Here is a 26,236-nt window from a genome sequence, read left to right on the forward strand (position 1 = left end):
ATATGTGTTTAAATGCAGAAATACAAAATAAATAAATGTATAAAAAACTAAAATGGTGTTTTTCATTGTCAGAATAAATTCATTATATATTGATTTACATTCATGTCTTTTAGGCATTCAGTTATTTATTATTGTATCTATTATTTTCTTATACTTGTCATTTCTTCCCATCATTCTACCTTGCTGTTAGAGTAGAAAACAAATTGGATGAAAGGGCCGTTAATTCAATTTCAATTTATTCTCTTTTCTGTAACACCATATCATCCCATGCACATTATCTCAAGCCACTTTACAGGGTAAGGTCAAGACCTTACTTTATCATTGAGAGAAAGCCAACAGTTCCCACAGAGAGCAGCACTTGGCAACAGAGGGAGGAAACACTCCCTTAAACAGGAACAAACCTCCAGTATCCAAGGCTCGGGGTGGGCAGCTGTCTGCCTCCATCGTTTGGGTTTGAGAGCAGAAAGAGGGGGTGTGGGAGGAGAGAGTGGGAGGAGAGAGTAGATAACAATAATTATTATGAGGGTTTGGATGGTGGATCTGCATCCTGCTGGTCCAAAACAGAGACACCTGCAGAATGAGAGAGAGAGGGAGAGTATTAGGATGCTAATCGTAATCAGCTAGCAATAATAATAATAAACATAATCTGAAGGTCTGATATTCTGTCTTTTGTTTATTTGTTTATATGTGTATATATATATTACTTATGGTAACCTATGTATGACAGATTTGATATGCAGAATACATTGTACTACTTTGTTCACATTTACAGGTCACATTATGAAAAACTTAACAACAATATCCTTTTTTTTTTACGTTGTTGTTTTATTGGCTTCCATTTCACTGATGTCCAATCATTGACTCATTGTCAGCAGCTATAGCGAGAAGTGCTTGTAATCTATACGCATGTAGAATTGGTCACAGTCATTAGATTGACCCTCTCTCCCTCCCATTCTCTCTATTCAGTGTCTCTTACGTTTCCTTTGGTAATAATACATATAATGAGAGTTTATTTGCTGTAATGAAGGCAAAGCTCAATGTATTTGAAGTGCTCCTCCTCTTCCCTGCAGTCCCTCAGAAGCCAAGAAACCAGAGCAGCTTGGTAGACTAAGGCTCACTGCGCTGAGCACTATTGGAAATATTATCAGTCAGTCAGCGACATTTGTGATTATAGGACTGCAGTCCAGCCAAAAACACAATCTTTCTTGTCTTGCTGTATCAATCTGAGTCCTTTTTTTTTTGTTATGTTAGTGCAACACTCCAACAGTGCAGCATTATTTTAAACATAGTGGTTATCCAGATGGGAGCAAAAACTCAGAAAACACTCATATAGGGTTATTTTAGCAGGGAAATTAACAACCTGCTTTGTTTCTTAAGTCTCAACAGACTGAAGAGCAAAGCAACCAACAAGTTGCCCAAAGTCTCTTCAAAAATTTGAAGACTGTATCAACAAAATTGTACGAGATCAGAATAACTTCAAAGATGATAACAATGTACACAGACTCCTACTCTGTTTAGTTACCTCAGTGCGGGAATAATTTTTAAAAAACACATCACTAGTTGTGTTTATGTTAAAATAAGTGAACAAATGGCTGCTGAATCTTGAACTTTTGGTACACCATTCATCAAAAGTGCATTGTGCAAATGCATTGTGTTTTCAGCAGAATTTTTTCACATCACATATTAGAAATTTCTTGACAGAATGATGAAACAGCTTTTCATCCTCCATGGCTTTAAAGAAGACCCATAATGTTTTGATCATTTGATCCACTGTTGATACAGCATTGATCGGCGCAACTGGAAATAAAATTGCATCACTGAAAGCGACCTCTCTTTCTTCCTTCAGGCCATTTTACAAGATTGAACCACATGGGTATCTTCTCTCTCTGTCTCTCTCTCTCTCCCTCTCTCCATCTCATCCATACATATGTCATATCTTGTGTGATTAGCTCATTATTTGCTCTGTCACCGCGACTGTGCTGCAGCCTTCCACTGAGCAGTGTCTCCTGTTATCTTCCACCAGGCTGATATGGCTGCTAATAAGCTTGTTGTGGCACTTCCTTTCTGCCTTGATGGCCTTTATCTCTCCTCAAACACCTCCAGATTTCTCACTGGATCATTTATAAAAGCTTTGGCATGTGTTCTTGTCTGCCCCCAAAGACTGCATTAAAAAATATATTTTAAGTAACTTAAAAATATACTTTTTAAAAAGTGTTTGAAGGCAAATGCCAAAACTTGCACCCAATGAACCCTATGAAATACATATAAATACTGTGTGGAGCCTCTGAGTCTCTGCTCCCATGTTGACATGACTTTATCACATAATTCCTGCTGATGTGCCAGACAGTAAGTTTACAGTCTATGGTTATAGCTCGACTATAGGCCAACTTTACAGCTTTGCACACTTTGTATGTGCTGTATTTTTTGTTACTAGCTTTCTTTGTTTCACATTTGGTTCATCTTCTGAATCAAAGGAGTGGGAACTGTGAGGCATGTATGTGCAGAGCAGCTAGGCCGTTGAGTGTCCAATTGAGTTAAACATGCAGCTGTAATTTGATTCCGAGCCAGGTTAATTATCTGTGTGTGAAATTAGATTTTGGTTGGCCTAACCTAACATGTACTTAAAAAATTCTGGTTTTAGTCAGACTAATACAATTTAATGTAAATATACTGAATGTTCCTGCTTTACCTCATCACCTCATGTTCTTCTGGATTCATATCTGGGGACTAGAAAGGTCACTAAAGTTCACTTACCCCAGCGTCATGTTGACGAGACCAGTTTGAGATTGAAGCTTTGTGACATGAAGTGTTATCTTGCATATTCATGCGGGTGCTGGGCCTGTGTTTGTGAGGACTGCATCACAGCGCTGTCCAAGGTGCTGACCCCGCTGCTGACCCTGCTGCTGGGAGCAGGGAGCTATTCAGCACCTTGGAGAGCACCGAGGTGTCCTGATCACAGACACATGAATAGGATGTTGCCTTGATATGTCAACTGGACATGAGGAATAAACAGAAGAGCTGCAATTTTTATGGATAAAATGCTCTACCACATTTACATCCTCAACCAATTAGTCTCTTTATATTCAAGGTTTTATGATCTACATTAGTAAGAATATATACTTTTTGTCTCCAGTCACTTAGATTTGTGCTACATTAGGCTGCAATCAATGTCCATTAGGAGGTATAAAAGTTAAATGAATCTAATTAAATAATTCAAGACACCATGTCAATCTGCCTTCAATATTTGTATAGCAGTAACAGGATGAGATACAATGTTCTTGATCCTGGATAACTTATCTACATGACAGGCTGTGGTAGAAAAAATAAACATAAAGTTTAAACCTAAGTGTAGTGTTAAGTGAGATGCAGTTGTTGTAAAACTATAAACAACAGTATACAGTAATACAGTCACACGTTGTTTTATTAATCCTTAAAATCCTTAATGCTCTAAGGTAACACAAATATATCATAATATTATAGTCACAACCCAATATTTGATTATTAATAAGAAATACTAAATAACCTAAGTAGGTCTCTCTGGAAACCTGCTAAGTTAAAGTCTTAACTTTAGAACAGTAAGTCATTTGTCTTGATTGGTAATCATGTGTCAGAGCAGATGGCCGTGACATGTGGGGTTCCACAGGGGTCCATCTTTGGGACCCCTCCTGTTTAATCTCTATATGCTTCTATTAGGCCAAATCATACAAAAAGAGGAAAAAAATGAGTTACAGAGAAAGTCTGAGTCATTATATTGAGCAAATCAAAATTTTCTCCAGCTCAACAGAGATAGGACTGACACAATTGTCTTTGGGTCACAGAGAGATAGAAATTCAGCGTTAGCTCTTACCTTGGGTCCCTCTGTCTTACGACTAAGATTCAAGCAAGACACCTTGGTGTGATGAAACTTTAGTTCATTCTGAATCTTACTGCCAGAGTCCTGAAAAAAAGAAAAGAAGACCATTTTAGTCCAGTTATACATGAGAGACATTACTTCAAATTGTTGCTGCTTGTGTACAGATCATTCTGTGGATCAGTTCCCCTAAAAACACAAGGTTACATGGGATGATGATATTCAAAATTGGAACTCAGCTTCACAAATAACTATGCCCCTGCTTGTGTATAGGTGGCTGCCGTGCACACTGATTATACTTTGACTAAAGAGGAAAGCGAAACCAACAATCCTCACACTCCTCGGAGTATACACATTTCAAGTTTACAGTGTTACAGCTTCCCTTGCACCTGTAGAGAACAGTCAAGACGACGTGAAGTTTTCAGTCTGCAAAAAATGGATTGCTGGGCTGTGAAAGCCATGTTTTAACAACACAGCAAATGTGTGAAATTAAAGGCTGTAACACACCTCACAGCCAAATGTGAACTATTACTACACAAGGATGCATTGATGCATAGAGTAGTCTACTAACCTTTTCTCAAATGTATTGAAGCAAAAAAAAAAGTGTTCCTGGGAGATTTTTGCATTGCCCTGAACCCACAAGGCAGAACACAGTTTATGCTGAATAAAAAATGTTTTATTGTCATATTCAGTGTAAAGCAAGCGTCACACAATGTTTGTATATGGCAATGTAAACCTTTTATTTAAAAAATGAGGCCACTGTGTCAGCAAATGCACCGAAAAACATCTGCCTTAACACCTGTTATAATGTTAATCAGATATATGTGTACTAGGGGGAAATATAGTGTTGGCAAAAAAAAGAGTTGTTGTCAAGCTGGAGAACTTTTAGTTCTGAAAAACAGTCACTATTATAAAGAAATATATATTAATATTTTTCCCTCAGCGGACTTAGGTTGTGGACGCTTCATAATTCAAAGTGCCACCAAAAACAGTCACGTGATATTGACCAGAAGTGAAGCTTCATATGTCATCAGATACATTAAATATCTCAAATGAATCTGGCAACAGTAGGAACTTAGACAGATAAACTCAACAACACACCTCAAGGCCCTTGAGGGGCTGGTAGCAAAGTGGAAGAAATGGTTACTCACATAGGAATCCATAGAACTGGACAGACAGGTGAGTAGCACAAACAGGTGTTCACAGAGCAGGGGTGGCAGACCAAATTCAGACAGGCTGGATGAGACCTAAGAAACAGGGATGAAACGAGTTAACCAAAGAATCCAGAAGAGACAGAGCAACACAGACAGAGCTGGGCTGTAGTATTTGTATCACATGAAGTGATAGGAGGAGTTAATCAAATCTTTTTTTTTGAGCATGTGTAGCCCCGCCTACCTGACCTGCTTAAGGTGTGAGAGTGATTGTGTTACGACTTCCTCTAATCGCTAACAGGTCCAACCAACTCATCTAACAGAGTCCTCCTGCCAAACCAAGGGTATCAGTGAAGCTGAAACGCAATCAGAGGTGCCCCGCTGACACCCAGGTTACCATGGAGCTAAGGTGAATACTCCAGCTGGTTGTGAAGCTGATTGCATGACGAGAAGCAGGTGTGTGGAGGGAGCAGGATCCAGGAAGTCATGCCCATCTGACACACACTCACTAATACAGGCCCAGAGGACAAAGTGGGGAAATACAAACACATGAGGGAGAGGAAAACAGCAGAGTGGAAGAGGGAAAAGAAAAGACCACAAGGTCCAAACCATAACATTTTCACGTAGCATAATACCCTGACCTCTGGGACTTCCTTTAGTAGTAGTGGTAGTAATCGCTTCCTGACCTTAAAATCTTTCTAATGTTTACCGGATTAGGGTCAAAGAAAGACAGAAACACTGTATCTGTAAGGAGACATGGACTGTAAGATGTAGCGCTGATTTTTTATTGATTTCTCAGACTGTTGTGTGTGAGAACTCTGTGCGTGAGAGATCAGCAGTTTCAGAGACACTCGAACCAGCAGCGGTCACGACACAGTCAGAGTCACACATTCAGTGTTTCATCTTTGATGGAAACATGTTTCTACAAATCTATGTACATATTTACACTGCAGAAACACACACACAGTACGCAACATGCTTCAATAAATGAAATGCCCCTAAAGAGAAAATACAAATTCCATGACCAAACAGGGGCTCAGTGACCAACGAGTACCGTAATAGGTACACAGAGAAATGGGATGCAGGTGTTCTCGATGCTGTGCTTGGCTCACATGGAACCAGTGGATGAATCTTGTATTCAGACACTAGAATATTTTTTAGAATTCTATCTTTAGGCAACAATGTTAATTTGGACACAGTATGAAATCTGATTATTTATGTCAAAGAACGGCCACTTACGTTCTAAGCGGGTGATTTTACCTCTTGTACTGACAGCAGGACAGAGATTTTAATTTCTACTTTGAGGCTCCAAGAAAAGAAAACATAATTAGAGTGTTGTTTCCTTCATCCAACAGAGTACATGGTGTTATTGTGGGCATGTCCTGTGATAGACTGACCGACCACCTATGGAGGTTTCTGGCATTGTACATGAATCATGAATAGAGAAAAACACATGATCTAAATCGATAATGGATAGAAGATTCAATCCTACCCAGGCCTGTATTTATCTGTAATAAAAACTTTAAAAACCTTTGTAACTTTCTAGTTATAGTATTAGGTGAAGGAACAGAGAAAGTAGGGGAATATTTTAAATAAAGATCCAAGTTCATGGTATGGCAACGTGTTTCAAGTCTCAGAGGTTCACGTTCAAGGTCAATGACTGCATGAAACACTTTGAAGGATTCTGCATCCCTTCAGGATTCGAAACACAGGCAAATAAAAATTAACTGAATGCACTTCTTTATTGTGGAGATATTCCGATCTCCCTACACTCAAACCAAGAGGAAGCATGTGAGTACAACACAGCTAGAGGAAAGCAGGCTGATCAATTCACAGCACACTGAAACATGATCTTTGAAAGGCAGAAAGAAATACAGCTTCCACAGCACTACATTGCCTGGCGGAGCAATACGGAAATGACACTAAATGGCAATTGACAACTTTCAAATGGATCCTGATCACTAGAGTTCGACAAAGCTGGCAAGAGAAAAAACAGCAATACATTTTTAAGATAAGCTGACGTCTCTAAGGCCTAGCTCGGTATCATCCCATGTTGATTCTTGCAACTTATGTGACATGTATTTTGATATCAATCCACTGGCTCCCAATCACATTTAGAATAATTTTGAAATACCTTATGATCACTAATTGCTACTTCTATCACCAGCATGGCCTCTGAGGTCCTCAGACCACGGTTTACTGACTGTCCCTCCATCCAGACTTAAAACTCCACTAAATAAAGACGTGCAAACTCTGTGGAAAAATGTAAAAAGACAGCTCAAGACCCATCTCTTTAAACTTGCCTTTGTATGATGTTGTCCTTGTCTGCGTTTTATTGTGTTATACATAGTTATTGCTACATTTTCAGGCTTTTTACTCTGTTTTATGTCTTAGTATACCTTTTATCCTTTTCACTATGTTTTATTTCTCATGCTTTTTGCCTGTGTGAAGCACTTTGTGAGTCCTTGCTCTTAAAAAGTGCCAGGAGGATGAGTGAGAATTTGCACCGGCCTCACGGAGATGAACAAAATCGGCGATGAAGGAGAATGACCCTCTGCCATCAGCTGAGCACACCTGAGGACAACTTGCCGGAGCCAAGGTTTGTCACAAACTAGAGGCAAATGTCCAAACAGTCTTCCAGTCTTACAACCCCATACGGGCAATACTGCTACAACCATCTGCTTGGCACAGTAACAGTTCCAGAAACACGTCTCACCATCCTGGAGGCCCGGGAAGGTGTGCTGTGTCGGATGGATTTGGGGAGCAACACAGACAGAACATGACGAGAGGCTGCAAAATAGGCCGTCATGTCTGCAGGAGGCAGTGGGGACTCGCAGTGACAAGTGGGAGTTCTCAAAGAGCAAGATAAGGTTCTTATCTTGGCATCAGGGGTCAGAGTGGATCCCTACAAGGTGAGCACTGTGAAGGCCATGACAGAGCCCGACGGTGTCAGTGAAATGAGACGCTCTCGGGGGATGACAAATCACCCAGGAACATTCCTACCACACCTGGCTGAAAGGAAATGCCCTCTCAGAGACCTTTTGAAAGTCCAACATGGGGGCCTAAGGGCCACAACAGCAGCAAGCCTTGAGTAGCATCCAAGAGGAAGTGACAACACCACCAGGCAGGCCAGCTGATGGTCTCGCCTCGGCCCAGGATGAGATATTCTGCTTTTTGCACACTTATGCTGACCGGACATTCTGACGTTTTACTACAGGAGCGGGTTGGGGTTAGTTGTGTGAGTGGCCAAACCATTTTAGTGTTGGGGGGGTGGGGATGTTCTTGACGACTAGTTTAAGGACAATAAGGAACAATTAAAAAAAAAAAAAACCTGCTGATAATTCAAAGAGGACCTATGCAAGTCCAGTTGCTTTTCCGCTGTTTTGCTAACCCTCCTCTTGCCCATGTGCATTTGTTTACAACAAATCAATAGAGCGGTACATAACGTTATATATACTCTGTTATGACGTGTATATTTGTGTAGTTTTAGCTGTAATAAACGAGAGATTACGGGTTACAGGGTGCGTTTGTGTCGCGGTGCCAGAGACGAAAGCTGGGACACTGGGTCAGTGGCCCCGATCTTGCAAAGTAGGTTTTCAGCAAAGAGACGCTATGTGGAAGGTAGGGAGCCTCCATTCTCCCTTGTAACAAGATAAGACATTTATTAAACCATTCTCCAAAATTCGATATTTTGGTGGTGCCGTACGTGGGCGGGGCTAAATGTTGCAATAGTGTCCCCTAAATTGCAGCCCCTCTGACAGGTTTGACCTATATGCATGAAAATTAATATACTCATAGAACTCTTCAGGACGAACAAAAAAGCCTCTTGGACCCATGCCCTAAAACCAACAGGAACTCGGCCATTTTGATTTTAGCATACTTTAAGCTACGAATCCTGCAAAATGGCTGGAGGGTCCAACCCTGTCAGCCAGGTCCCGCATTGTATGTCTCTAACACAGTAACATTCATGTCACCAGATTCTTCCTCATATTGGATGGGCCTGGTGCTTCTTCAGAGACAAAAAGACGTGGTCTGGAATCTCTGACCTTTGCTTCGAGATCCCTCAGTAGCTCAGAACAGCAAAACGTCCAGATTGAAAAGGAGGCCCTGGCCGCAATATGGGTTTGTGAGGGATTTGTAGAGTTCCTTAATGGGAATCGTTTCCCCATTTGAAACAGATCATAAGCCTCTGGTTCCTCTGCTGGGTTCAAAGAGCTTCTCTGAATTGCCACCACGCTTACAGCGCCTGCATCTCATGAGGTTCTCTCACACAATATCATGTGGCAGGAAAAGACATCACAACAGCAGACGTGCTTTTCAGAGCACCTGTCAGCGTCGCAACAGAGGGGCCGCAGGAGGAAGAAATTAACCTGTATGCCAACTCTGTTACAGCGAGCCTGCCAGCTACAGAAATGAGAGAAATACAAAGACATTGGGACAAGGACAGTATACTACTATACAACCATTGGTTAAGGAAATACTGCATGGAGCATGACAAATTCTCCACTGAAAGAGCATTATAGCCCAATCTGCTATTCTTAGATGAGTTCACAGTCCAAAATTATCTTCTTCTGTATGGACCCAAATCAGACATACAGGCCAAACTTCACATGGGTTATTCAGGTATCACCAGATGCAGAGATAGCAAGACAATCAGTACATTGACCAGTACAGGCCTCAGCAGAGAGAAAACAGAACTGATAGTGAACTTTGACCCAGCGAGGCAATGATCTACTGTCAGACAGAAAACAATCATTACCTGGTCATTGTGGACTATCTTTCAAGATCACTTTGAAGCAGCCAAACCAACACACACAAACACACATCAGCAGCTGTGATTTAGCACTTTTAATTGCACAACATGGGATACCAGAAGTGGTATGCTCATACAACTAAATGCAATTCACACCTGAGCCTTTCAGGAAATTTACACAAGAGTCATCTGACCTCCAGTCCCCATTTTCCACTGAGCTATGGCCAGGCTGAATGGGATGTTAGGGCAATTAAAGGTCTTCTGGAGAAATTCAGTGACCCCTATATCCCCCATATGGTCTACCCTGCTGCTCCTCTTGTGAATGGACAGAGCCATGAAGAGCTGAGAAAAAGTAGACCAGCAGCTCATGTCAATCCATCTCAGATTAAACCAGGGTGGGCAGACATGGAGTATCTGAAAATGAATTCATAGAAACACAGAAACAGAACTACAGAGCACGGGACATGTAACATCTGTAACGAGGTGACCATGCTTGGGACAAAGACATGGTGGAGAGATGTCCACAACAGGCACACCCAGATCCTATATCACTAAGCAGCAACTGTGAAGAAACAGATACCGTCTCTCACCAACTCCTGGAATATCAGAAACACCAACCAGCTCACCTGAGCCAGCACCTGAAAACACTGTTTCTGATGCAGTGAGTCCACCTGCTCCAAGTGCATTCAACTAAATTTCCTACCAGAGTCAAAGCACCTGAAAGACTTTGTTTAAAGACTTTAGAACTGACGGAACAATGGGGCAGAATAATCCCCACGTTCAGGTGGAGGTTGTGGGTAGTCTACACAGAGTAAAGAAATGCCTAAGCTTTTATTTAGCTATTCCAGAGATTGGGGTCAAATGTTGAACAGGTTGCAATGTTCAGTAGCATCAATGGTAAAGTGCCAAACAAACACCAATGTCCATCTTTTTTTTCCTGTAATTTCACACTTCAGGTTAAAGGTAGCTTTTGTCTTTATTTATATCCCTAGCCGGGGCTAGCTCGTAACAGAGTGATATTTCACAGCAGTGGATGGGGACTCAGGGACTGTGATGGTAATAAAGATAAGGTGAAAGAAAGAGAGGGAAAGAGAGGTTGAATCCATTAGGATTTTTACTGCCCTCAAACAATATATACCCAAAGGGCACAGGGACAGGGGAGACAGGGAGTGGATGCCACCAGAGTGCTATTGATCACATCACTGTGTTATCTTCTCCACTTCAGAGTATACAAGTCATGCCTGCCTGCAGGGAATATTGGTGTGTGTGTGTGTGTGTGTGTGTGTGTGTGTGTGTGTGTGTGTGTGTGTGTGTGTGTGTGTGTGTGTGTGTGTGTGTGTGTGTAGACGTGTCTAGATGTGTGTGTTACAATGGGTATCAGCTGTGTGTGTGTGTGTGTGGGTGAAGAACGTTATTGACAGAGGCGGCCTGACAAGCCACTGACCCAGAGTGTCAAGTTATTGAGCTGGTCTATAATGTAGAGTGATTACGCAGCAATGTTAATTCACTCCAGCAAGTCCAATACTAACGGTGTCAACCTTGACACACACATAAACTCACAGGCATACACACTTTAGGCTACGCACAAAGGCTATTTCTCCTTCTGAAGTGAAACGAACACTTACCCTGGCTTGAGATTAAGTATTCCTCTCTAAACAACACACCGTTAGTGTCTCCTCAGTATTCACAGCTGAAATTTAGTCGCAATCCATCATGATATCACACACTGGTTTGAAACTGCTTATCTGTGCAGGGTCATGGGGGGCTGGAGCCAATCTTAGCTAGTGAAGGCGGGTTACACCTGGATGACCTGTCCATTACAGCGCCAACGTGCAGCGTGCGGTGTGCACCACTGTCACTCTCAATTCAATACCCAAATCATAATTTACATCATCTTGCTTTGGCGCTTTGAGTTTGTCTATTGGTCGCCATCTTGTTTTTTTGTTTGTTTTTGTTAAAAGTCCAGTGTGTAATAATTGGCTTTATTTATTGGCAAAATCTGAATATAGTACTACCCATGAATGTATTTGTCTATAAAATAAAAGTGCTACAAAATCAAATTTTATAGCACTCACCTGACGGGAGGGGTGAGTGCGAATGAGCGAGTGCTGCAACCTAGAATCTGAACGCTGGATGTCACGGTTTCCCCCCCATTTTACACACTGGACCTTTAAATCAGAAGAAATTATAAATAGAGAACACTACGCACACTCAGCAACATGCACTAGCTTCGTTGCTAACAAAGTTAACTTCCATAATGTAGGATAAACTTCAAATATTAAAATGATCATATTGCATACATGTCCACTTTTGACCAATATTGCATCTATGAAACACAAGTGTTCGTGTTTGTATCGTGTTATTGCAGCCAAAGTTATTGTGAGTAAGCTCACTCTGTGGTGTTAAAAGCATGAGCTGTTTATTAAGGGTAAAACACAACATTGTTTTTTAAAATGTATTTTGCTTTTTGTTACCTAACGTAGTGATTCAGAATGTCATGAAGATTAAAAAATGATAATGTTACATTTATCCATTGGCAGTTCATGTGCAAGTAATTCAACTGTCGGTGAATTAGCAGGTGGAAATTAGCTAATTTATCCCACAGAACACATGATTTAAGTGTGTTGTCATGGATGATGAAGTAGCCCCCCCACACCCACTGACCCCTGTTTCGTATCACTGAAAGAAGGTTGATTAACAGAAACACCTCCGTATAATGTAATACACACTAAATTCCCCACAGTGCTCAGTTGAAGCAATAACTGCCAAGAAAAATGTTTCAATAATGATTGCTAACATATACATTTGGCTTTTATTACACAGTGTCTAATCATAAAACAGTGATTATCTAGAAATTGTGTACAGGGTTTGTCCAAAATAGTGCAGTCGTGCCTACTGTAACTGTGCAATCCACTCATGAGCCAACAAGTGAAAGTTGGACGTCAGAGTTGTGTGTGTAGTTCCTCTACGTTTACACACCCGGACCTCATTTTTATTCAGATTCAGTCAGTGTTGTACTGTTATATTAACATCTTGGTATTTGCAATTAAAGATACACAAGACAAGAAAGGTTAGAACACTCACTTGACTCTCAACTCTCAGCTGGTCACACCACAACATGAGGTGTGAATATCAGTCTGCCACAGAGCTACAGAAATTGTCAGACACAATGCTGATGTCGGAGAGAGGTGGGGTGGAGGGGACACACACACACACACACACACACACACACACACACACACACACACACACTTACAATTATCCTTGCCACAGCATGTGGGCCTGCATGGTTGCCAACTGTCAGCTGTGAAATTCTATCAGCCACCCTCCACGGTCATGATGGCTAACAGGAAATGCAGTAAGACACTTTGGCGGACACAGAATAATAAAGTTAATTGTGGAGCCTCACTTGTTGACCAATTGCTACCGTGACTGTATTATTTATTAAATCATTGTTGTTTGAATACCTTAAATAAATGAGGGAGAGAGGCATCCATATTCAAAGAACTACTGACCAGGTGTTGGACACAACATGAAACAAATAAAGTGTCTGGATTGTTTATCTTTTGCTTTGATGTCTAAAACAAGTCAGTTGTTTCCTTTGCCTGATGATGCACTTTTTCCTAAAGTCCCTAATTTTAACTATGATGAGTTCTGTAACCAAAAACGCCTGCAAACAGGGGTTCATATAAGAACCACCAAACACAGCCCATTTCATTAGTTTTCTTCCCTTTTATCCAGATTCAGGTGTGGTGGCAGCAAGCTTAGCAGGGCATTTCATATGTCCATCTCTCCAGCCGCACTCAGGGCTCTTGCCTGATTAGAATAGGTGTCAGTGATTTACACAAGTAAAAGTGACAATGTAACAAATGCACAGAGGAAGAAAGGTGACCAGTATAGTAGAGCTGAGATTATATAAATATTTCAGCACTTTTTCCTCATTGTTTTCGTATTGAAACACGGAACCAATAAGAACGAGAATCAATGAGAAGAATTGGAATCTGAATTTGAGCGTGATGTGCAGGGATGAGATAGATAGATAGATAGATAGATAGATAGATAGATAGATAGATAGATAGATAGATAGATAGATAGATAGATAGATAGATAGATAGATAGATAGATAGATAGATAGATAGATAGATAGATAGATAGATAGATAGATAGATAGATAGATAGATAGATAGATAGATAGATAGATAGATAGATAGATAGATAGATATCTCATTTCCAAACCAAAGAAGATTTAGTTTTAGAAAATAAAAGGATGAAAACCATGACCCAGTTTAGAAAAGAGGATGACGATCCGCCAGGTCAGGGCAGGATAATGGCATTATATCAAAATCTAGATCCCAGCAAATATCTCAATATGCAAGAAAGACTTTGACCTGAGTGTTAAATAAACGTCCCAGTTGCAGAGATTTAGCCCATAAAAGATAGTGGAGACCACGTGTTCCACAGACAAAACAACTCACAAGTCTCTATTTTTCACACCTGGGGAAGATCCTCCCCCTGTGACTTTACTGGACAGCCACTGTGGGACATGTGGCATGTCTCTTTTTTTGTGTTTCGCCTCAGCTCTCCGTTGGAGGTAACAAGGCCTCCAGCCCAGATCAGCACTGCTTCCTGAGACAACAGCTCTCGTGCAACACTTGTCCCCTAAACAGAAGCCACCTGCTTGGGATTAACTCAAGATCCAAGGTTCATTTGTTTTGTTTCTAAAACACACGTCAAACTCAAGGCCCGGGGGCTAAATCTGGCCCATGATACAATTTTATGTGGACTGCGAGACATTTTCATATTTCTATTATTAATGGCCTGCTGGTATAGTGCTCACACTACAAATCTCATAATACACTGCAACAGCTACCGTTCGGTCATGACCAAGCAATAGATCGACAAGCCCAATCTGCTGCTCTGTTGACAACAAATGGGCACGATAGAACAGAAGTCGTCTCACCTCCACTCCATCTTGAGCGGTTCCATAGCTCAGGACCGAACCTCAAGCATGAATGATCTTGCAGCCATGAAAAGATGCCAAGTATCTGGCATGGACAAAATAGCTTTGGGGAGAAAACTAGGCTGAATATACGTGTTTGTTCTGTTATTTTTTACACTCTTTTCTGAAATCACAACAGTTTTCACCAGCTTCTTCATATCTGATATTTTGCTTGAAGGCACCGCTATGAGTGCAACAACGTGACGGTATAAAAACATATAAAACACATAAGAGTGAACCAAGTTTTCTTCAAAATCAGTGGCAACTACACAAGATCAGCTGGTTGGTTTTGCCAAACAGAGGCCAGAGTGTATCTAGGACCAGTTAACTGTGTACACGGCTCAAAGGAACAGCCAGCAGGTTCACAGCTACAGGACTTCTGTCTGACTTATGTTAACTCAGTAGGCTTATCTTCACCTAGAACAGCACAGCAACTGTTCATCTTTGCCGATATCCACTTAGTTTCCACGTAGATGTTTTAATGTCTGCTTAAGTTGTGGTTATAGTCAGTGCTAAGACTTGCATGCAAGCTGCCACTCTTACTGTAGGTTACAGACTGTCACATTTTGAAGAAGACTGGACCCAAAATGTAGACATGCAAAAACTGGTACAGGAGAACAAAAACGTTTTTATTAAACCTACAGAAGGAACACAGGGGCATGGACTGGGGCATCAACACAGAGCACAGGGCCAACAGACAAACTGACGACAATGATGATACACAAGGGAGAAACGAGACACAGGTAGTGCAGTCAGACACAGGTGTAACATCAGAGGAGGGAGAACAGGAACTAAACAGGAAATGAAAATCAGTCTAACAAAGAAAGACACTCTATCCCACAAACATACGCACCTGTATGCAGTACTTGGGTTAAACTCTCTCCTGCTTTTGTTTTAAATAACTAATAATTGTGGTGAGTTAAAGGGATAGTTCACACAAAATTCAAATTTCACTCATTATCTACTCACCGTCATGTCGACTAAGGGCTGGGAGAATTTTCAGAGTCCTCCGTGCCTTCTCAGGGTTACGGTGGGGGTCCACGCAGCAGTATTTGTCCATAATGGTTGTGAATGGGGCTCACTTTTCTTCATCCAAAAAGACACACCAAAAAACATCCAAATACCTCCATGCTGCTCGTCCCTCTTGTATTGAAGCCCCGACATGAGAAATTGTTCCGAAAAAATTAAATAAGTCTATATTTTAAGCTTGTTTGTAGCGGAAGCTCCCAGTGTCTCAGTTCACTGCCCTTCCTGTGTCAGTGCAAATCACGCGAGATTTGCACTGACCGGCGGCACTGACATTACAGACGAGCAGTATGGAGGTATTTGGATGTTTTTTGGTGTGTCTTTTTGGACGAAGAAAAGTGAGCCCCATTCACAACTATCATATGGACAAATACTGCTGCGCGGACCCCCTCGTAACTCCGAGAAGGCAAGGAGGACTCTGAAAATTCTCCCAGCCCTTAGTCGGCATGAGGGTGAGTAGATAATGAGTGAAATTTGAATTTTGGGTGAACTATCCCTTTAAGTAGTGCACAAGTGTGAATGTTGCCAATCTCTTCTCAGTGGAGCTCGACTCTCCTAACCTTATCTGCTGTTGATATGTTCATTTTGGTTATAGTTATAGATCATTTGAGATTCTTGACTGTTTTTGTACTGTAATGTATTTTAAAGTTATTATTTAATATTCATATTTCTATTACTGATATTTGAGTTAATTAAGGGCAGCTAATAAACCAATAAACAACTAATGCAGTACAATTATTTTCTTCACTCATTTAATTTTAGAATAATTATGATGTATAGGACTGTAAATCTAAACTGATCACCAAGAATATGATTGTAATATTTCCTGTCAGTTTGGTCATTCGTGATGAAAACGTCCCATCATGAGCCAGTGTGGGGCAATAACTGCAGTATAAATGTCAAATGAAACAACCGCAGCATATATATCACGCTGAAGGTGGACCACAGTCACTGGCATATTGGATTTTTAACAAGAGGAAAATATCAGCTTCACTGTAACTAAGAAACCATTACCAAAAGGCCTCAGTGAGTGAACCATCTGTCAGAGGAATAAAAACGAGGGAGCCAGAGGGTGAGGGAGAGAGAGAAAGAAGGATGGAAGAAAGAAAAACACTTAGATTACTTACCTCAGCGGTGAGTGAGGTGAGTGTGGTCAGTGTTGGTGAACAGCGTGGGCCAATCATCTGTGACACCTCATTTATTACCTAGAACACAGTGGAACAGAGGCACAGTGACAGTGACATCGCCCACTCTGCAGTGCAGGCCACCAACATTTCTGTCCAGCACATATGGCAGGTCCAGATTCACCCATCACAACACGGCACCAGAGAGCTTCACAGTTGCTTTTACTCACAAAATTAAAGACCCATACATCCAGATTGCAATTTGTGATGTTTATTTTCATGATCCGCCCCCACAGACTGAAAATAAAGATGGATTGGATCGGATTTGACGTCACTCACAGTTTTCTGGAGAGTGTTTTTTGAGTGAGCTTATTGGCACATTGGTGTCATCATCAGGCCTCTCAGCATCTGGGGCAGTGAATAGCCCCAAAATGACTGGATATTTATTCAATTCAAAAATCAGGAAAATTACAAAATAGCTTTGAATCTGGTCAAAGCTATTTTGACTGGTCCTTCTGATCATGCTTTAAAGCCCTTGAAAAATAACATGATATTGCAAAAAGTCCTCCAACAAGCAAAGAGATTGATTTTGTTGAGTCATTTTCGTACTCTCTCTACGACTAATATAAGTGTTTACAGAAATTCAACATCTGCGCTTATGTTACCACGGTAAATACAGCAGCTATAACAGTGCTGATCATCGCCATAGTTATCACAATAAAGGGTTGTGACTTCATTAGGTTAGGCACAAAAATTGCCTTAGCTTGGTTCTATTTATACTATTGTAATTACTATAATATTGATAATATTTAAAAATCACATCATCATCATACCTTTCTAATCTACAAAGAAAGAGGTGGGGTGTGTGGAGCTGACTCTTCAGTGTAGGATGTATGCTGCATAACTCAAGCGTGTATTCCCATTATCATGGTTAGAGCATCATGCTCAAGGGGAAACCCAGGGCTAATTTATTTGCTGGCTAAGTAGTTAATGAGCTAAGCTAACAAGCCTGGTGTGGTGAGCTCTGATGCAGGTACACTGATACCTGTCAATTAGCGCTAACATATAAATCAAATATTAGAATTTTACTAACCTCAGAAACAGGGGCATTGCTTGCCCCCCACCCCCCACCTTTATAAAAGGTACTTAAATCACCAAAACCCCTTTATCTACATTACAAATTATGATGATACCTACAATTTCAGGGCATATTTCAGCTAAATCCAAACTGAGTTTGCTTGTTCTTTAAAGGCGATATTATGGTAATATGACTTTTTGAACACTCTGGCTGTTTGTCTTGCCTTCTGGCCCCCAAAATTTACAAAATAATCTGTAATTTGCAGGCTCCCTAGATTGAAATCCATGTGGTTTTATGAGCTGTTCCCTCAGATGTCTACCAGTAATGTAAGTAGCTTTCAAATTTACAAAATACCACCCTGGTACTAGTAGAAGGGGTGGGGCGGGGTGAGCAGTGGCTGATTTGCATTTAAAGGGACAGGCTCTGAAACAAGCCGTTCTGAACAGGGCTGTTTTGAGAGGATGAAAAGAGCTGCGATGTTTGATCCTTGGGGTTTTTTGACCACAGCATATCACAGACATGTCTTTAAGACACCTGGGAACTTTGTTTAAATTGTGGAAAAGAGGCATAATATGTCTCCTTTAAACATTAAATGTGTCCCCTTATGACCTTTATCCTGCAGCAAAACAGGAGGACAGGAAGTTTACCAGCAAGAAATATGACCTGTTTATAATTAAAGGTGCTGCCTCAGAGTGACAGGTGGGTGAGTGTAGAACCCAAACGCACAGCTTTTCATATCCAACTCTTTATCTATTGTTGGTTTATCTGGGAGTTACAGTATGGGTGAAGTCAGGCAAAGGGACGATGGCGATGCTGGTGCAGCTCACTCGCTTCAAAACCATGTAGATGACATCACCTAGACCACATACATCTTTATTTACTGTCTGTGGATGGCACCCATCTATCACTCAAAGTGGGCATGCTCCCTAGTAGCTATGCATTATGTCTTAATAAAATTACAGTACAGTTATCTCAAGATGAAAGGAGGAAATTAGCTGTGGGTTTATTTCAGTTGAGTTAACATGGGAGTCTATGAATATTCATCCACTTAGCTTTGCTTCTTTTTCCTGTTTGCTTCTTTTTTTCACATCTCACGACTGTGACCTCTCCTCCTCCTTCAGACCACTTCCACAGATAGAGTGAAGGTGGAGGGAGAAAGTGTCTTCATTCTTCCTCCCTCTTTGGAAAAAGTAAAGAGAGAGCTGTTCTCATTAGCTATGGCAGGTCTGGGTGGCTCTGTGTGATAGAGATGGATGCTCCTCCTGTGGCTAACACACACACACACACACACACACACACACACACACACACACACACACACACACACACACACACACACACACACACACACACACACACACACACACACACACACACACACACACACACGAGCACAGGCACACACACAATGACTATACACAACCAGTGCTGGCTCATGTACACAGAATGCTGGGGAAGCAGTACATTGGAAATGGTAGAAGCAGTGTTTTGTATGTGTTGATGATGGTAACCATCAATATTTTATCACCATAACAACTGGAACACAACTGCAATAGTGTGTATTCCAGCTGTGGGTGCAAGTTGTGTAACGCTGCTCTAATCCACTGTCACAAATTCACAACCCAGCTGTAGAGAAAGTGTCTGTGTCGTGTAGAGGATAGTCCAACAAAACTGAAACTAATTTCAATTCACCTGACGGGGCATTGCAAATGAGGACAACCATTATCCTGTTAAAATACTTATCTGACTTGGCTTCCCAACTTGCGGTCAAGAAATACTTTCCCTGTTTGGGATGTTTTTGCAATTATGCACTCTGGCTGCATGAAGTGCACAGACAGGCAAATTATCAGCCCCCTGACTAGTGAGTGTGTCTGGGAGATTGGCTGCTGCAGGGATTATAGCATGTGTGAGGCGGAAATCAGAGGCTGGTGTTCAGGCCCAGGTTGAATTTCAGGGGGAGAATACAAGTGAGTCTGGAGAGTGACTGTTGTTACCTGCTGTGCTGGCCTATCCCTGAACGCTCCCACATTCAGACTGAAAACTCACTTTTGAATAGACTGCCATGACATTTGGCAAACCGTCAAACTTTGATGAAAGTAAATTTGGTGTTGACATCCATGTATCCCACAGGATGCATTTTAATAACCTTGGAGATTCCTTTACTTGTCCCCAGCATGAGGTCCAAATGCACTGCTGTGTGTAAATATAGCCTCAGTGAGTCACAAGTGAGGCTTAAGATGTAATGTTTGGGCTTGTTTGGACAACTTCCTGTTTTGTGGTGAAATTTGCCACAGTGCACCAGGCAGGAAACCCAACAGAAATTCAAATGGTTTGCAGTTTAACATTGCAGAGGTCTTATATTTAGAATGGTTGTTGGGCTAGACTAAAGATGCAAGAGGCTTTTTTGGACGTCAGCCTGTTCACATCCTTAAAGGGAACATATTAGGGAAATATCACTTTTTGAAGCCTCTTTGGGTGTTTGTCTTGCTTTCCGGCCCCCAAAATGTGGGAATTGACAATAAAAATCGGTAATGTTCAGGCTCCCCAGGTTATAATCCATGGGGTTTTACGAGCTGTTCCCTCAGTTGTCTTCCAGTGATGTAACTAGGTTTTGAATCTGCATAACGTGGGACTGGTAGAAGGGGCAGGGCAGGGCAAGCAGTGTTTCATTTGAATTTAAAGGGACAGGCTCTGAAACCAGCCGTTCTGAACAGGGCTGTTTTGAGAGTATGAAAAGAGCTGTGATGTTTGATCCTTGGGGTATTTAACCAAAGCAAAGACATGTCTTTAAGACACCAGGGAACTATTTTAATTTGTGGAAAGAGGACATAATATGTCTCCTATACTGTAGGTGAAACAGCAGGTATATAAAGGCCTTGTTGACATTCCAAGGGAGAGCTATTGAGACATTTTGGCAGAACCATGTGCAACACCTGTAAACTTTCCAGAGACCTAACGTGTGTTAAGTGTTATGAGTTTTCCAGCACTTAAGATTGTAATCAACACTGCATTTTCAATAGGATCCTTTCCCCTTTTGGCTTTTAGGTTCTTATAATGAATAATTATGAGACACTGTCTCAGGTGAGATGATGTGTTGTGCAACTAAACAGCTGACAAAGGATCTCCTGAACCTCTCAGTCCTGCAGTACAGTGATGAGATGTTTTGGAGACAGTGGGTGGTAATTCAATTAAATCCCCCTTTATTCATCCCCAAAAATGAGATGATGTCATGTTTCAAATATAGATAATGAGGTCTGATCAGCATGATTGTGAGGCTACAGGAAGTGTAATAATATAAACACACTTCCAGACACAGAGTGTCAGTGTCTCTATTGGTTGACTGAGAACATCCACTCAGACATGAGAACAAAGGTGAAGCAGCTGGAGGTTACTGTGAAACTAATGCACAGTTGGACGTGGTCATTGTTCAGCTCTCAATAGAAATTATAGACTGAGTGAATATTTCTATACCGAGAAAAGTAATGTGATCATGGCTGTTAAAGATTATACCTGCAGTGGAGTCCACATCCTTTATAATGGGTAAATTTCACAGAGGTCATCTGCGGTTATGTATTGAGATACAAAACTGCATTGTGGGTGATCTGGATGTTTGTCCAGCTGTGTAACCCTCTGTCTGTTCAACACAGGAAATGAAACACTGCAGAGACAGCTACTGTGGGAAACATAACACATACATGATCCAATCACATCGCATCAATCATCACTCATGAGTGAGGCTGGTATTCCCTGGTACACAGTTACTTTTCCTCATGTGTCAGCACTTCACACAAGCTGCTGCTTCTTTTTTCTGTTCTCTCCATTTCAGGCTCTCTGTGGTTTTGTATTGACCCCATACTGCATTACCCAGAGGGCACTGTGTGACTCACATATTCACCTCTCAACAAATGAAGTTAATCCTAGCAGAATCGGTCTATATTCTAAGTTCTCTTATGCTAGTTTAATTAACTAGCATCTTAATTAAGTGTGCCCATAGGGATCATGGGGCCAGCTTGATAATAAAGAGACTCATCACATGCCGCCTCTGATAGATGTGGAGTAACACCATATCAGATCTGAAGCCTGATGAGCTCTATTGCACACACACACACACACACACACACACACACACACACACACACACACACATTACACATTATAAGCAGTATCAAATGAATACGTTGGCAAATGGTTCCTTCGAGATAATTAATATTATGAATGTCAGCAATATTTTAGTGTCTTATAAGTGCTGAGTACCTAAGACTTTTGTAGAAGCACCATAGTTGCTTATTAGTAACAGTAATAAGCATCCACAGAAAGCTGTTAACTTTAACATGTTGGGTTCTGTTAGTTAAAGCAGAAGTAAGCAGAATATTTGTGTTAATATAAGTCTAAAATAGTTATATCTTCCGACAGCAATCACTTACATAGAGTGTTTGGTCTGAAACACGGGTCTGTCAGTCACTCTGCTCTGCTGTAAGCCGAGGAGAAAACTTTCCTTGTATCCTACAACCTTTAACCAATGAGGAGAGAGAACGGCATAAAGGGGCAGTCCTCTCTGTGTGTGCAGCCAAGGGATGCGCGTGAATGTGGTGACGTAGGGACGAGGGCGGGGACTGCTAACTCCATCGGCTGACAAGAAGTTAGCCAAAACGACCGGATCGCTTACTTCTACTTTAAAAGCTTCGGGTCAGAAGTCATTGTTAGCAGATGAACAAGATACTTAGACAGGAGTGATTATTGACCTTTTCACTGGGTGGCACAGTGAGACTGTCCTAGGAGTTTTGAAAAAATGGGACACCACGCACTGGTTAATTCAGAGGAACACGTTTTTAACAGGAAGGCAGGCGAGCAATCCAGCTCTACTGATTTTTTATTACTTACTTTGCTAAAAATAGTCTGAACTTGGTGTAGTTTAATTTATAACTGGTCCAAGGCCTCAGTGTGAACGATGGCCTCTAGGGCCTTGGCCTCTGGCTGGGAGTAAACTAAACTTGCCTCAACAGGCATTTTCAAAACAGTTATTTTGTAGGCAGTGATGAAGGGAAGCAGTGGACTTGCTAAACACAAGCAACATTGAAAACAAAAGAAATCTTTCTTATTTCTAACCCTTCAAACACAACATCATATCAGACCATGGGCTCTGGTGCAGGATCTACTTGTTAGGACGCTGATAAGTTCTACAGTAACATGACTGATGGGTGTGTGATTGAGTCCTTTATAGGAATGTCAAGTTAAAAGTAGAGTATTTGGGATGCCTCAGTGTCTCTGCTGGTTGCATAATGTCCAAAACACAGTGGCCATGGGTTCATGTTCTGTCCACTGCCATGTCACCCCCCATCCTTTCTCCCTTGCCTATAGATATATGCATACTGTATTTATATAAATTATTTACTCACCCCAATTGGTGGTCTGTTCCTTCTTCAAACTTCAGTCTTCTACCAGAGGCCTGGGAGCTTGATGGTCCTGAACAGCATCGTAGCTGTTCTGCACTCTCTTCTCTTCTGTTTTTCCTGGAATCTGCTGGAGCCGCTCTCCCAGTTTAGGGGTCAACATCCCCAAATGTTTCAGATACCACAGGGACCATTGTTGCTTTTCACTCTCCACAACCTTTCTAATTCTTCTTCTCCAGCTTCTTGTGCTCCTCCTTCCTGATGTTGCAGTCACTTGTGTTTGTTTGTCCACTACTACTATGTCCCATTGGTTAGCCATCAGCAGTTAGTCTGTATGTAGAAGTCCCACTGAATCTTGGCAAAGCATGGGGCGAGGGTGAGGTACATTCACACAAATGCAACAATACCGATACAAATAGTGGCTATCCTCACTTGCTTCAGGGTGTTGCCCCTGAAGAACTTTAATTTGTTTTAAACTTACCATTTAATTTTATTATTTAATTAATTAATGATAGCCACATAAACCAAATAAACCACCAATGCCATGGTGCTCTGTACATAAGACAGAGTAGAGCACCTACTGTACATACTTGTGCTTTATAAATACACGTAAATAATAATAAAAAAAAATCTATATTATTATTGACAATATTTAAGACATTTAAGAATTTACACAAAATCACAAGTGTGTTATGTATTGACATATTTTATCATGTCACAAAATGAAAATGTCTTGAGTGTGTAAACCATGGTCATCCAACCAATATCCTATTAAAATGACACAGTCCTCACAATCTGAAGTGCAAAAATGATCATTCCAACTTGTTTTGGGGTTTTAGGACTTGTTCCTGCAGCACCTTTATTTCACATGCATCAAAGACGAAGCACTGCATTGTGTACAGTGGACAGAGTACTATACAGCACACTTTCCACACATTTTACACTGAATTCTGTCACAAATAAAATAACCAAACCACCAAAATACCAACAAACAAAAAACTTTTCCTCAGTGTGTTGAAAAGAACAAGACCAATACAAATATAAACTGTGTATTGTGATGAGAAGAGGGAAATACAGGATTTGAACGACTTGGAAAGAATTTAAAATAACATAACTCAGGGAGTAGAAATGTTTTGAAACAGAAATGCAATTACATTGTTATATTTAAGTTGCATTCAAGATTAATCGAACAAGGTCATACCATGGTGGGCAACAAGTTGGCAAAATCTGTCATGTTGACAGGTAAATAAGGAGTATACTGTAGCAGGAATGTAAAAGTTGAAGAAACAGCAGTTGACGGTATTTAAAGAAATAATAACTTCTCCCAAGTGGAGTCCTTGTGGAATGAGTATTTGACCTTGAAACACACATTACTACTTTACTGCACCCACCACAGGAGCCTATGATCTGACTTGATGCAAACTTCTTTCTGAGGTATTTTTGTGATGAGCAGGAATTAATCAGATCAGTGGCAGCAGGACTACACGCCACTTCTTAATGTCGTCCCTGACTATGTCTCTTTGAAAAGGAGCTGCAGGTGAATGGCGTCCTATGACAGCCTGCAATTACATGTTTGCCCCTGAACACACCAGCCTTTATGTATGATTTACCTACAGTAGCTGTCTGGCTGGATTACTGACTGATTCACTACTTCACTAAGTGACTGGAGGGTTGGGAACTCTTCCATATATCCAACCTCCATTACTGCATCAGTATCAGTTTGGTTTTGGCACTAAAGCTTTAGATTATGCAGCCTCACTGTAAGAGTCTGGGATCTGTAGTGATCATTAAACTGAATCTCAAGAACTCAGCTGACAGAGAGAGAGAGAGAGAACTGGTCATACTGCTGTTATTTTAGAAAGTGTGCTATCTCATGAGTCATGTGCCAACAATTTGATTCAGATAAGAAAATACAAATTTGTGTTACATGTTCCACCACACATCACATTGTATTGAACGTACCACCAAAACAGCTTTTATGCTCCTCGCCATTGATACATGCACATCAGTACAGCATTGACAGTGTTGTAACTGATCTGTGTATTTTCTTTTCTTAGGCTAAGTCAAAGAAAAACTTTTGAATCTGTCATGTAGTCATCAAAAATGATTGAGACAAGTTTCAAAGTAAATCAATAGTGATTCAGAATGAATTCTGTACAGGTTCTACACCAATCAACCACAACAATAAAATGTTACCTATGAAGTTTATGATTCATCGGTATATTCCCTCAGGTGGTTGATGGGCTGATTGAGTGTATTTAATTTCTCAATGTTTTTAATTCTGCATGAGTGCGTATGTGCGTGGGTATGTGAGTACGTGTGGGAGAATGGGGCAGTTTTATGTAAAGCACTTTGGGCTGCTTCTTTGTGCATGGAAAGTGCTATGAATAAAGTTTGTTTGATTGATTGATTGATTGATTGATTGATTGATTGATTGAGGGTGAGGATTGCTCTCTACGATGTTCCCTAACACAACACATCTGTCCAAAATCTCTACAATGGCCGTGCTTCCAGTTTCCAGCTGTGTTTCCTATGTTCCCTTCCCTCTAGCTTCGTCCCCAACAGTACATACTCATTTTGAATCTGTTTTCAAATCAATATCGGCCCAGCAAACCATTTTAGTTCCATATGAGAGACAATCTCTGCCTACAACACTAGAGCACCTGAAACACAGTACTTTAGCAATCACATACACTGAGTGTGTGTGAGCCAGTGTAAACAGGAAGCAGACTGTTGTCTCTGATTTGTTGTGATAAACAACACAAGCGACAGCTGCAGTTTTAAAATGCTGAATTTAACTAAACAACAAGTTAACTAGCTGCAAATGACTCAGTCAGGGAGAGACTGTGGGTGTCTGCTACGCCG

The 26,236-nt window shown here is 41.0% G+C and overlaps 1 long non-coding RNA gene across 1 annotated transcript; it reads right to left on the reverse strand.

The window, feature by feature from the left end:
• Nucleotides 1-234: 234 nt before the first annotated feature.
• LOC146964136 (uncharacterized) lies at nucleotides 235-5,116 on the reverse strand. Its single transcript, XR_015034690.1, has 3 exons — nucleotides 5,002-5,116; nucleotides 3,848-3,937; nucleotides 235-570 (listed from the first exon to the last, which is right to left on the reverse strand). It is a non-coding gene; the product is annotated as an uncharacterized LOC146964136 (long non-coding RNA).
• Between the last annotated feature and the right edge of the window lie 21,120 nt (nucleotides 5,117-26,236).

Source organism: Trachurus japonicus, chromosome 22, assembly GCF_045865225.1.
Source record: "Trachurus japonicus isolate A0001 chromosome 22, Traja_1.0".
NCBI classification, from domain to species: domain Eukaryota; kingdom Metazoa; phylum Chordata; class Actinopteri; order Carangiformes; family Carangidae; genus Trachurus; species Trachurus japonicus.